This window comes from Mauremys mutica, chromosome 8, assembly GCF_020497125.1.
Source record: "Mauremys mutica isolate MM-2020 ecotype Southern chromosome 8, ASM2049712v1, whole genome shotgun sequence".
Classification (NCBI taxonomy): Eukaryota; Metazoa; Chordata; order Testudines; family Geoemydidae; genus Mauremys; species Mauremys mutica.
Genome location: NC_059079.1, coordinates 86,175,126 through 86,187,368, shown reverse-complemented (window position 1 = coordinate 86,187,368; position 12,243 = coordinate 86,175,126). Strand labels below are relative to the sequence as shown.

The 12,243-nt window shown below is 41.0% G+C and overlaps 1 long non-coding RNA gene across 1 annotated transcript in view; it reads right to left on the bottom strand.

Moving 5' to 3' along the window:
• Positions 1-7,383: 7,383 nt before the first annotated feature.
• The window catches only part of LOC123375537, a 28,841-nt gene continuing 23,981 nt past the window's right edge, over positions 7,384-12,243 (bottom strand). Inside the window, exons 4-6 of the long non-coding RNA XR_006581502.1 lie at positions 10,196-10,264; positions 8,755-8,863; positions 7,384-7,468 (exon numbers count right to left, since the gene is read on the bottom strand). This is a non-coding gene — a long non-coding RNA (uncharacterized LOC123375537). The remainder of the gene's footprint in view (positions 7,469-8,754; positions 8,864-10,195; positions 10,265-12,243) is intronic.

The window sequence follows — 12,243 nt, the reverse complement described above, 5'->3', positions numbered from 1 at the left end:
CAGCATTATGTTGGGGAAACACCACAAACAAGGTTCATAACACAAACCATGAGCAAAAGACCCACCCCCAAGTAAGTTTGGCAGTGTCCTTTTCTCCTCGGGGTCTTAAATCCAGCAACCCAACAGCAACTCCACTCACAGTTTCTGTCCTTGGTCAATGCAGCCCTCAGAATTCAGAAGTTCACCTGCAGAGTTTACCTCCCAGCCTGGGTGGAAGTGGGGAGAGATATGGGGGCACCTTACATGCTCTACTGCTCAGGTCGATGGCCAATTGCCATGCCTCTCCATGGGGTTCTACTGCAGTCTTCACTGCCAGAGGCGCCTCTCCGCCAGCCACCCTGCTAGCTGCTCCTCCTGCTGACTGCTCACCAATATGTCTTCAGCCCCCCACCCCACAGCTCTCAGTGATTTCAGCTGTTAGTAGGGGATCCTCAGTGCTGATGCACTCAGAACCACTAGTCCAAAGTAAGTCTAATGCTTAGACCTAGGTATCAGTGATTTCAGCTCTGCAGCAGTAACAAGACTCCTATTGGAGTCAAAATTAGCTCTGCTATTACACAGTGGAGAGAGGAGGAAGGAGGGATCAAAGTGGTGTTTAAGGCCCACACTGCCAGGTACAAATACCCATCCCCAGCCTCTCTCAGTTCACTGGGCTTTGGAACCCATGTCCCTTGCCTAGCGAGTGCTACTTAGTTGAAGATGAGTCCCCCCGTCATAAAATACCAAGTATAGTTCTACTGTCCTTGATTCACATAACCAGGATAACGACACTTTATTACTCCTGCCTCAATAACAAAGAGACTGGGGATCTCACAGCAGCCAAAGTGACCGTTTGGGCAAGCAGTCCCATCGTACTAGGTGGGGTGGGTGTGCCCAGTCCTTTTCCACAGCTCACCACCAGATGTCAGGGTAGAGCTCATTCTGACTCTGCTTACATGCTGATACAAGACTTTCATAATTCATCAGCTGCTAGTTGTTACATTAAATTGGATCCATTATTTATGATGCAAATGTGTCAAAGGTGTTCATTCTGGAAAATGTTCTCTCTCTCTTTTAACTTTAGTCATTGTTTTGAGACTTACTGGGATACATTTTTGAATGGTGCAACATCCAATTTGTGCATAAAATTAATCTGTACAACCAAGTACCAGAATGGTGAACACAATACAGTAAGATTTTTAAATGGTTCATATGCCCAGGTCTTATTAAGAACTACCAGGAAATTAAAAGTTCACCCCATCAAATATGTAATGGGATGTGATGGCTAAAGTTTAAGAGAGAAAGCCTTTAGTTGTAGATCAATAGCTACTCTCCAGTCAGGCAGCAAGTGTGTTGTCTATTATGTTAGTGATTAGGCTGACAGCTGTTTCACAGACAGAACAGAATCTGCCAGTGCTTCTTGCATGCCTCAAGCCTAGCCTGATCTGCACTGTATAGATGCAAGACACGACATAAGTCTGAGTCATGATGATTGAGTTGGTGCTCTGTTCCTGCCAGATCATATCTTTCCAGGGCATGCAATAGATTCTGACAAGTGAGGACATTTCTTATTGTCATAAGCAACTCCTTCACAGCATACTGTGGACCCACTGATGCTTCTTTTTCCACCCCAGAAGCTGCCCTTATCTTGAAATACCTGTACTTCTGTAGTGAGGAAAATGGAGTAATTAAATCAGTGTGTTTCACCACTAGAAAACTACTGGTCTCTGCCTGTGATGTGATATGGTACAATGGTTGACTCTCAATTTGGGAAAGGTTGAATTGGATCTAAATTCATATCCAGTTCCATAGTTCAGGGATCGGATTGCTCTCTACGGGGAGAACAAGAAATGGAATATCTCACTGGAGATATTATTGGTCTAATAAGAGTCTGGCTTAGCCATCCAGGACAAATCTAACCTTGCAACAAGTGGCAAGTTTGACAAGCTAAAAGTATTTTCTCTCCTCCCAGGCATGGCTAATGTGGCTGCATACCCCCAGCCCGAATTTTTCACACTTGCCCTCTGGTCACCCTACACTTAGTTCTTAAATTTTTCATGGCCATATCTAGCCCCAGTCTCTCTCAGAGCTCCTAAATTCACATGAAGGAATTCTGCATGTGGACCAAGGACCACACTCATCTTTAATCAGAATTCAATTCTTATAATTTTTTTTTACCACTATATAACTCCCTTATCCTTCCTATTTAAATCTCTGCCTTGTGCACTCCTTCCACTTTCTCTCTCTCCCACTGACGATAGGGCTGAACTACCCTCCATCTGGCAGAAAAATACAAAGTCATGTGGCAAATTCACTAAGATGGATCTGAAAACTCACTAAGATGGATCTTGCTAAGTTCTTTAATCATCCTCCCCATACAGAGGTAGATTTTCTGGCCTGGGAAGGGAAGGTTTTATGCCTCTCTCACTATACGGACATACCAAGCCATAGAAGTGCTATAGATTTTGAGGCATCTTCAGGGGCCAGCCCCCATATTGTCTTTTTCCTGGGCCCAGGCCACACTGAATAGGGCTAGAGGGTATGGAAAAGGACTCAGGGGATATATGTCTACACTACAATAAAACACCCGCAGCTGGCCTATGTTAACTGACTCAGGCTCGTGGAGCTTGGGCTGCAGGGCTATAAAATTGTAGTGCAGATGTCTGGGCTCTGGCTGGAGCCCGGTTCTGGTACACAATAAGTGGGGAGGGTCCCAGAGCCCAGGCTCCAGCCCAACCCCTGACATCTACACTGCTATTTTATAGGCCCTTAGCCCAAGTCAGCTGACATGGGCCAGCCATGGTTGTTTTGTTGCAGTGTAGACGTACCCAGAGAGAGAGTTAATACTGACAGTGACAGGACCAGGAGACTGTGTGGTGCAGTTATCCCTGGCCTGGCCATCCTCTACCTGGTCATGCCCATTAAACACAGGAGAGCCATGACCTCATAGTGGATCTGATCCTGTTCCAGTGAAGTCAATGAGAGTTTTGCTGTTATTTGCAAACAGACCTTCTGTTGACATGAATGAGGTTTGTGCAGACTTGTTACTACTGAATAATACTGCCACTTGTCCCCCTTTTCTTCTCTCCAAACATTCTGGGGGAAATGAAGCAGGATTTCTTCTTTTGTTAATCTCTTGTGCATCACACAGTGGGCAGAATGATACCACCTATATAACCCTATTCACTCTCTCTATAGAAGAAAGTCCTGAAGGCCTAATGGATGAGACATCATAAACAACTTTCATACCTACCTCCATCCTAATACTATTTGTCCACCAGCTAAATTAAATGTGTTCCTTTGTAAGAGGTGGATACCAAAATACTATAAACTCAGAACAAAGTGTTTAAATTTTAATACTATGGACTTCTTCAAACTTAAGCTGCTTCATGCATAATATTTGTACCTCAGAGGATAGACATGTTGTGCCAAAATAGATTATTAGTTTCATTTATAGTTTTAATATTGCTGTAATGAATTATTCAAATTAGATTCAGGTATATGATATACTTTATAATGCTGGTGGGGGGAATAGCTGGAACTTGGCAAGATACTTGCATACAATTTGAGCCCACATGATGAACACCTAATAGTGTGGGGAACTTCTCAGAACTATCCCCTGGGATAAAGAAAAATAATACTAAAATCTTCTTGATCTTCATTTTACTGCAAACACATGGCTCTTAAACCAAGATTCCCTTCCTTCCCAGAGTGAAAGGTGCATTAAGCTACTGAGCCATTGGCTTTCTTGCCTTAATCATACTGAATCTGATACCTACACTGATAAACTACCCAATTTAATTTTTGTTCCATGCTAATTTCCTATATTATCTTAATTTAATCCCCATTCATTCTGTTTACTTGATTTACCTGTAGCAATGATTACATTCTAGTTGCCTATATTATTTCCGTTGAGTTCTTCAATTATATATGTATACTCATAGGGTACGTTTATACTTACCGCGCGGGTCGACGCGGCGAGTTCGACTTCTCGGAGTTCGAACTATCGCGTCTGATCTAGACGCGATAGTTCGAACTCCGGAAGCGCCGCGGTCGACTCCGGTACTCCACTGCGGCAGGAGGAGTTGGCGGAGTCGACCTTGGAGCCGCGGAGTTCGCTTCCGCGGCGTCTGGACGGGTAAGTAATTCGAACTAGGGTAGTTCGAATTCAGCTACGTTATTCACGTAGCTGAATTCGCGTACCCTAGTTCGACCCCGGGGCTGTGTGTAGACCAGGGCATATACAATATTTTCTCAATTATTTCTAAGTCTCAAAAATACTGGAAACTTAGAGTAAATGCCCATATCACGGCTGATAACACTGCTCTACAGTCAAAATGCTTCTGAAATAAATGTAGTCAAACTTTACTAATTCTGGGTCACTGAGAACGAAAATGATGCTTAAAATTGTTGATTAGCTCTAGTTTTCAAGTTATGCTATTGGTCAGTATATACGACCCTTGACTTGGGAATTGCGGAGGATAAGTGAGTTATAAAGGGAAGGGATCTCAATTTAAACCAGAAATGACTAAAATACATCTTTGACTGGATCTATGAATAAATCTATGACTGGGTTTGGACAGTACTTGCTTTTTAGGCAAAACAATGAATGATGCAATCTGAAGCTGGTATTGCGTCATACATGATATGAATTGCATCATGTTATTCCTAGAAGACATGGATGATGCAATCAGAACGAAGCTTACATCACTCTGCTGAACAAATTGCCCTATATCAGCTCTAGAAATCATACAGTGTCGTGCTCTCTTATTTGTCAGTGTTTGATTTTGCAAAGGGACACATTTCTGTTTAGCCAAAGTGAGCAGAGATGCATCGTACTTGTGTGAACAGTGCAGATAACTTCTGCTATGTTTGTGGTGAAGTGACTTTTGCATCACAAAAGCACAGTATAACCACTATGGTTAAGAAAGCCTATCAACTTTATTTTGGCTGCAAATTTGGAGATCAGGACAAGAGGTGGGCCCCACACATATGCTGCAACACTTGTGCAACAAATCTTCGCCAGTGGTTGAACAGGAAAAGGAAATCTATGCCTTTTGCAGTGCCAATGATTTGGAGAGAGCCAACAGATCATACCAGCAATTGTTACTTCTGCATGGTGCCTCCAGTTGGGAAAGGTGTGTCAAAGAAGAAAAAGTGGACTGTGCATTATCCAAAAATTCCATCAGCTATACGCCCAGTACCCCACGGAGAAGGACTGCCGGTTCCTGATGCACCAGAATCATTCTCACTTGAGTCAGACAAGGAAGAGGAAGAGGATGAAACTTCTGGTCCTGAACCATCAATGTCACAGGACCCACATTTTCTCCCATCCTCCTCCTCTGAACCACACCTCATAACACAAGGTAAACTGAATGACCTTGTCAGGGATTTGGAACTACCCAAGAGTAAGGCAGAGCTGTTGGGCTCCAGACTACAGCAGTGGAATCTCCTGGCAGGTGATGTTAGGGTTTCCATGTTCCGTGACCGTCAAAAGGACCTTGTCCCATTCTTCCTCATGGAAGGTGATCTTGTAGCCTGCAACAACATCGATGGTGTGATGGCAGCCCTCAACATCGTTCACGATCCAGATGAGTGGAGACTGTTCATTGATTCATCGAAGATGAGTCTTAAAGCTGTTTTACTGCATAATGGCAATGTTTTGCCATCAATTCCAGTTGGTCATGCAGTCCATATGAAGGAAACCTATGACAACATGAAACAACTTTTGAGGTGCATAAACTATGACCAACATCAGTGGCAGCTTTGTGGCGATTTGAAGGTTGTTGCTCTCTTGCTTGGTCTGCAGACTGGATACACAAAGTACTGCTGTTTTCTCTGCGAATGGGATAGTCGTGCAAGAGATTCCCACTACATCAAGAAAGATTGGCCACTCCGACAGTCATTGGAGCCTGGGAGGAAAAGTGTTCAGCATCCACCACTTATTGAATCAAGGAAGATTTTGTTACCACCCTTACACATCAAGCTGGGTCTGATGAAGAACTTTGTCAAGGCCATTGACAAAACACAAGCAGCTTTCAAGTACCTCCGTGGAAAATTTCCAAGGTTAAGTGAAGCTAAGATAAAGGAAGGTGTCTTTGTTGGTCCTCAGATTCGTGAACTTCTTCGAGATGATGCATTTGACCATGCACTGCGTGGCAAGGAAAAGACGGCATGGAAAGCCTTCCAGTTAGTGGCAATAAATTTTCTCGGAAACAACAAGGCAGACAACTACAGGTTGTTGGTGGAAAACCTCCTCAAGGCATACAAAAGCCTTGGTTGCAACATGTCACTAAAGATACATTTTTTGCACTCTCATCTAGATTTTTTTCCACCAAACTGCGGAGCAGTGAGCAACGAGCACGGCGAGCGATTTCACCAGGACATTGCAACAATGGAGAAACGCTATCAGGGCAAATGGAGCCCATCAATGCTTGCAGACTATTGCTGGACAGTGACAAGAGATGCTCCATTTAATGAATACAAGAGACAAGCCAAGAAGCGCCGAGTAGACACTGAATAGGACTAAACTATGTACATAATAGTTTTTTGCCTTTTGTTTCATAATAAATTTATATAACCCTTTTGCTGATTTTTAAAGTGTTACATAAACAGGACAGGTGAAATGTTATCGTGTAAAGCAACCATAAACACATGAAAAGACCTAGGTTTACAATTTATGATTAAAACTCTACTATCTACACAATATACATAGACATAAAATGTAAAAACTTAAATATCTTAGAAACAGTAGCCAATCAGTTGTTTTAATTGTCATATTTGAATTCAGCACATCAAAATACATAATAAATAGCACATTTTATCTCTGAAGCAGACGACTTCTCAAAAATTGTAGACCAGTATAATTAAACTTACCTTCAGCAACGTATCCCTCCTAGTCCCCATTTATGCAATAGATTTTAGATGGAACATGTGTATTTTTCCCTTTGGATATCTATGCTACACTTATGCATTCATAAGTGGGCAGACCCAAACAGAGAGACCCACTTTTGACATAATTATTATGTGTATGCATAATAAAGATTGTGCATACACATAATATGTGTATGCACAATCTGTATGTGTATATTATACAAACACACACACACACAAATTAATCTCATTCTCTATCCTTTAAATATGTACCGCTATATCATGTGAAGAACTGGGTTAGACGACAGTGGAGTTACGCCAGAGAAGAATTTAGTCCATTAAGAGAGGCAGCACTGTAGGATAGTACAATAATTGGTAGCATCATAACAAGATTAAAATAAGCTGAAGCATAGTAAAGAAGAGTGAGGATACTATTGTGGATCAGCTCAAAAATTTAGCATTTTCTTTGCTGAATACTGTAATTAGCATTATATCATTCATGGCTTAATAATTTATATACCTCTGCTTCCCCCAGTCTCTAGTGATGTGAGGTTTCTGTTCACAATTAAGTACATTTCTCTTCCTGATGTGTCTGCAAGTCTTCAGCCAAAAACACCTGAAGAACTGAAGAAAATTAATCACCAACAAAACTTTTGAAATAATTGGGCAAAAGACCATTTACTGTAAAAGATTTTGCTTTGAGCCCAAGTAATCTGAAAACTTGCTTACAGTTGGCAAGCTCTGATGGACTTACATGAAAAAATTGTAAAAACTAATGACAAGGAATCAGGAAGAAATGACAAGAAGTAAAGAACAGGCTGACCTAGAATCAAATGATGAATTGTCTCTGCGGCATTTTAGGAGCCAAGTATAATAGGACTTTTTTCCCAAGGCCTGTGAAATAATCAGGTACAGTAGTTGAGAAACAGATTCATATCTCTGGTTTTCTTGCAGAATCCCATTTAGAAGTACATGCGCTACATATTAATATCTGCAACTGAAAAGGTTTATTCAAATCACACTGTCATCCCATCAACACTTTGTATGAGACCAAAAGAACTGCAATCTATATGTGAGTAGTTCTCCTCAATGAATCTACTCAAATCTGCAGCGAGACACTGATGAGTGTTTATATTAAAGTATCCATGGAGATTTTATATATATATTGTGTATATATATATATATATATATATAATTATTCTACCTAAAAAAATACCTAACTTTAAAAACATTGAAGGTGCTGCCCCTTCAGCAGTGTGAAAACTGGACAGGAAGTACTATTGAAAGATAGCATTCTGCTCTAAATATATGTTAAATTCAACAATAGAAAGTAATGTTCTACTATTCAAACAAGGTGATTGGCTGAACTGTGTCTCAGAACACACACAAACCACTTTCCACTCTGAGAGCAGCAGATTACTCTTCACTCTTCTGACATAGTCCATATGGCAGGTGTTTAAGCGCTTTTTTGTGTGTGTTTGGTGTGTGTGTGTGTGTGTGTGTGTTTTTAAGCCATCAGTACAAAATGAAAATTTTATTTCAGCTGTGTTTGCATCATTAGCTTGCTGGCAATCATATAAGCCTAAATTATCCATGCAAGCAGTTTCATTTATTGAGTTCTCTTGCAGTAAAAGAGCAGCAATCAAATCAGTCAGCCCAAATTATCCTTGACATTAACAAAGGGCTCTAGGATCATTGTAAGAAATGACTTTCTTCTCTTATTACCAGGCTGATTATGTTGTAGCTGCTGCTGCTGCAGCAGCACAGCACAAAATCTAGTTTAAAATAAAAATGTTTATAAAGAGCATGTAATTTTCATTGCCAGTGTTTGTTGTATTCAATGTTTTAATAAAACAGGCTAAATATACATTATACAGATATGCTACAATAGCTTGTACTTACTTCAGCTGGGCAGCCACATGCAAAAAAATATTCAGGCCCTGATTCTGCAACCTCCTCCACATAAGCAGTTCCTTATGTTTGTGCAGAGTTCATGGAGCATCAAGGGGCACTGCAGAGAATCAAAGGTCCATCTGTGTGCATCAGTTTGAGTTTACTGGGTATAAGCATAAAGACAAGTTTAATACCCATCCAGGCTGTTTCTGGGGTACTAGCATTCTCACTAATTCTTTCTTCATGGGAGCAGGACTGGTGTGCGCATGGTGATCAAGATGACTGGTATACTATTCAGCAACATCTGAAATGCATTGTCAGTGGCATCCTCTCTGAAGACAGTAGAAGTTTCCTGTGTGGAAAAGCCAAGTAACACCAAAGGATCTGGCCCCTAATGTAACTTTGCTCCCCTCCTTGTAACATAGGTCCCAATAATCATTACTTCTACTGACATAGATAACTATTGGGTACTGTTCAGAGTTCAACTAACAGCATTGACTAGACAGCTATGAAAAACTAAGATGTGACAAGAAATTAGATAAGTTGAAGATTTTTGTTGTTAAGAAAACCCATCATGCTTACTCCAAATCCATTGAAAACATGGGAAAAAAACAAAGCTACCAAGCAGGGAAAGGACAATATTGGTAGAAAGGAAAAACATACTCAGGTGTCAAAGAGCACACAAAAAGCTACTGGGAGCAAAAATACAATTAGAGCTAGTACAAAATACTTCTAGTTTGGGGTCTAAGTATTATTTCCAGTTAAGTATTGTAAGTGGAAACAAATAGGGCCTTGTGGTTAAAGCAATACTTACTTTGTGCCAGGGCTTGCCAGGGCTGAGCCAGGGCACTTCTAGACTTGGCATTTCATAGCCCTGGCACCTCTGGGCTTGCCACATCAGTTATAAAAGTAAAATATTGCTTGAGCCCCAGCACCTCTTTCATTACAAATTAAGCACTGGGTTAAAGCACTGGACTTGGACTCAGGAACTCTGGATTCAGATTGCAGCCCTGTTCTATGCCAGGCACTTTATTCTCTCTGTGCCTCAACTCTCCATCTTTAATGTGGAGAGGATACTCTACGCAGCATTCTGAGGATAAATTCCTATGTTAATAGCTGCCATATAAGAACACAGATAGATTGAGGAGCTGTTGTCTTTTGGTTAGAGCAGGGAACTAGTAGACAGAATTCCTGGAATCTACTCCAACCTCTACCACTGAGACAGTGACTCGGAATCAGTGTGTGCCTTTGGCAAGGTCTCAGGTTAACATATGCCTGTATGGGAAAAAAATAATGTTTATTTCCTGGGAGCATGGAAGAATTGTGGAATTTAATTAATTAAGGCTTATGATGTTCCTTGAGATACTTAAATGAAAAATGCCATAGAAATGCAAAGTATTATTACTAATCTCTTAAAAAAACAGAAATAGCTGTAATTAGAGGGCCATACCCTGCTCTCAGTTTTGAAGCAGAACTCTCCATTATTCTCTGTTGTTCACAGTTCATTGCTTTCTGGTTCCTGTAATAGAAAAACAAACAATAATGATATAGGCAGCAATTTACTTGGCTCAGACAACTAAACACTCCAAAGCTGCCTTTTCCTTGAAATCAACCCTTCTAAAATGTAAGGTTACCTTTTATTTTACATGTACCTTTAAAAAAAATCATCAGCCATACCCTGCTGCCTCCCAACCACTCCTGTCATGACGTCATCTCTTTGAAGAGAGTGATTGAAAACAATGGGGAATTCTCCTTCAAACTTCATGACACAATGGCAAAGCTCACATTGACTTCAAACAGTCCTGGACTTCACTCATTACGTATGAAGAGTCCTCCAAAACTGATGGCATGACATGAGTTATACTATGTCCTTCTTTAATTACCTGGTAATTACATAAAGTTTCCCTGGGCAAATATTTTAATTTGTATTATACCATAAGTTCTGAAGAATTCTCCATTGTTTCCAGTCACTTTTCCCAAGACACTGATATGATGCCAGTCCAAGATAGGACAGGTTGAGCGGCAGCCAAGTATCACTGATATTCATGTTTTTAAATGTATATAAATATACACATAGATACATAGCTTGATTGTGTCAGCATATACTTTGATTGCATTGGTTCCAAGGCCCCCACCTCTACCATGCATTACACTATCCCCTTTCTCCACCTTCATATGTTGCTTGCCTTCCTAGATTGTAAGCTTTTCATGGAAGGGTTCATGTTTGGACAGTATCCATCACAATTATTTTCTGTATGCAGCAGCACTTAGAGGCCCCAACAACATCAGCGTGCCATTGTGCTGTACAGATGTAACCCACACACCTCCAACACCACCTAGTGAGAGAGATAAAATGAGTCTGCTCCACAGCCTTCGCTAAGAGCCAGTTGGCTTTTAGCTCATGTGGTAGAGGCTCATACATTAAGCTCCAGAGGTCCCCGGTGACCATCCCAGCTCCCAAAAGCTTACAGTCTAAATAAATAAGACATAGAAATGATGGCAGGTGAACCAGAGATGCAAAGACTTGCCCAAAGTCACACAGCTGGTCAGCGGATCCCATATCTCCTGAGTCCCAGGCCAGAGCCCATACCACTAAACCATATTCCTATGGGGCCCTGATCCTGTTCAGGCTTCTGAGCTCTCCTACAATTTAGATAAACAATACTAATAATAATCAAGGATAATCCTATTGCTTTCTTTCCGAGGGAATAAATGATAAAGGTAGGACTTGAGAATTTTTGGTTGATTCCACTAATAAGATAATGCACTAGATGCATTAGCAGATCATTTTGACATTTAACATTTGTTATAGCATAACCCTAAGCAGAATTGCTGAGTTGACACCCTGAAAACATAGCTGAAATTTTACTTGAGTTCCATAGTTCATCACCCTTTTTATTACCACACATACAGTTGATCTGACTTATCTAGTACATCAGCAGAACTTTTCTAAATCTTACCAGTGCACTACTACCAACAACTGGCTAGATTCCATAAGGTACTAAACACATTGATATTATGATTGATAGTCCTCTTTCATCAGCCCATTACTTTCGAGAGCTAGAAGCAGTCAGAAAACACTTTTTGAAAATAAACAAGGGCTAAAGACACAGACGTGTCCTTCCACTGAGCACTGCCTCATCTATGGCCCCAGAGCAGACAGAGGGGTCCTCAGGCAGCAGGAGGCAGGGAGTGGAGGGTTAGAGAACTGGTGCTGTTGGTTCCAAGGTAGAAAAGTCCTGGAGTAACAGGAGGCAGAAAAGTGTAGCTTCTGGGTCAGGAGAGTACTAGGAGAAGGATGGCTGTTCCCCTATCTCAGGTGTGAAGAGAGGGTAAGTGGAATCTCCATCTGAACAGCCAAGAAAAGGCTTGCATTTTTGTGTGCATTAAAAGTTGTCTTTTAAAATTTGTAATTTAGTGTGAAATTATCACACACATGGGCAGAGGAATAGAGAAGACAGACTAAGAAACATGATATTATTACATTATTTTTAATCT